Source organism: Rutidosis leptorrhynchoides, chromosome 1 (genome assembly GCF_046630445.1).
Source record: "Rutidosis leptorrhynchoides isolate AG116_Rl617_1_P2 chromosome 1, CSIRO_AGI_Rlap_v1, whole genome shotgun sequence".
NCBI classification, from domain to species: Eukaryota; Viridiplantae; Streptophyta; class Magnoliopsida; order Asterales; family Asteraceae; genus Rutidosis; species Rutidosis leptorrhynchoides.
The window spans coordinates 291201926-291204251 of NC_092333.1; positions in this window are offsets into that span (position 1 = coordinate 291201926).

A 2326-nucleotide genomic window follows, 5' to 3' on the forward strand; every position below is an offset into this window, starting at 1 on the left:
GAACCATTTTTCTTTGTTAATGAGAGAGTTATTCAAGAGCCATGGGCTAGTGTTCACAAATAGGATAAAACTAGGATTGGCGTCAGTAAAGCTAGAGATCTGTCAGAGAGTGAAAAATCAACTGTAGAAGCGTTGAAGGCGTTGAAGCTTCCAAAAAGATCATATGTTGACTATGAATCCATTCTGTTCCTCTGTGGCATGAGTAATAATTGGCGTTCTGGGTTTATGCCAAAACTTCGTTGAAAAAGCCATGGTAGGCTCCTTTATGAATATGTTATGTCTTTATTGTGGCAATATGAGTCATATATGTGCTTATTTATGTTTTTTATGCTTGTATTTGTGTTTGCGTTATGTAGAAGGAGAGATGAAGGTTTATAATACTTTCAATAAAGCCAACCTTGGCAATGTCATTGTTGAGGAAAGGGAAAAAAACTTCTAGGGAAATTGAGGTTGAAAAAGCCAAGGATGCTGAATTTGAACAGCAATTGAAAAGCCCATAGCGGACGGCAGAGGGCAAAGGTGGTGATGCTGCACAACCATCACCTGATTTGGAAATTATTGAAGTCACCCCTCATCCTTCTGGCTCAAAGAAAATATCCAAACGCTCGAAGTGTGCTGGAAAACGCCCAATGGTTGAGTTTACTTCTCCACCCAAGAAACAAAGAAGTACGTATTGTATTCATATATTGCAATAATGCACTTATCATGTCAGTATTTTCATTTTTACTTTATTGATCAGAATTGATCCTTCAAGATGAGGATGAAGATGATGACGAAGCCACTGTTGATGGCAACAACAACAATGATGAGGATGATGATGCTAATAATGATGATATTTTTGAGAAAACTACTTTCTCCACCCCTTTGATCTCAAAAGGCCCTAGCACAACACAATTTTCTTCTTCTTCTCTTCCGCCATTTGCCATGCCAGTGGCCGGCTTGAAGACATTTCTTGAGGACCCCATCAACAAATCTGATAGTTTTGTTGAATTTTTTAAGGTAAACCTCCTGTTTGAAAATTTAAGCTTGTTACCATTACTTAACAGATAATAATACTCTTATTGAAAATTACATGTTTCTTCTGTAGACAAACACCATTGCTGATCTTTCCTCCCCACTCTCCTGTATGTTCTTAAAATAAAGCTACAAGTCTAATGCTACTTCTCTTGTGCTGCACACTCAACATGTGCTCCACAACCTCAAAATGCAAGAGGCACAGGATGTTGTTGTGGCTACTGCTGTACAAAATACAGCTAAATTGAAGAAACTAGAGGTGGAAGTGCAAGATGTGCACAAAAAGTGGAGGACTGCAGCTGATCTTCTTCAAAAGAGAGATGAGGATTTGAAGTTGGTGGAAGGTAAATGCGTTGAAGTGAGGTCTGAAAGAGACAAACTGATGCAGGAGAATGAAAAGTTGGTGAAAGAGATGGTAGAGTTAAATAAAGATGTGGAGGAAAATGAGAGTGTATCTGAAGAGAACTGGTATTCCTGGTTTGGTGTTTAGGATACTAGACTTAGATTTTGTTGGTCAAACATTTCATCATTATCTTGAGACTAAAGTAGCTCAAGAAGTCTCTGAGGCTGTTGAGAAAGTGATAAACTTGGTTCCTAACAAACCGGATCCCTACCTACTGAAGTTTCAAAGTATATCAAACCTTATGCTGCAGCCGAGCTGGAGACTGCTAGGATTAAGCTTGTAGCATTGAAGATTAAATTTTTAGAAGAGGTTTGTAAGAAGGATGAAGTGTCAGTGAAAGAGATACTGGATGTGCCAGTATAATTTGAAACAATTTGAAACATTTGTAATAATTATTGTATATTGTTTATTTTGACTTGATAATATATATGTACGTCTGATGTTTAATGTTTAACAATTTGCCTTGCTTGATTATGTTTAACATATGCTACTTTTTGATGAGAACATATGTATGATAAATTTTCATGTTACTTGTCAAAAACACATTTGCCTTCACTTCTTGTGGCATGACGCATGCATTAAAACGTCATCTGTTTTCCATGTTGCACCAAAGATTTTGCTTGACATAATATATTGCTATCTTTGTTGAAGTGTGATATCGGCTAAAAAGTCACGTTTTTACCCCGATATTAAAACCATAAAGTTCCAAACTTTATAGAAAAATAATCACTTTGTCTATTGATTTTGTAGATTTAGTAATTACAAAGGCGATGCAAAAAGAATTAAGTAAAACGGAGCTAAAACGAAGATTCTAGAGCGAAAATGGTGAAAGACAAGAAATCAAGTTATGATCCAATGATTTTAGCTGACCAGGCAAGCCAAACGGCCTGCTAAATGGGCTACCAAATG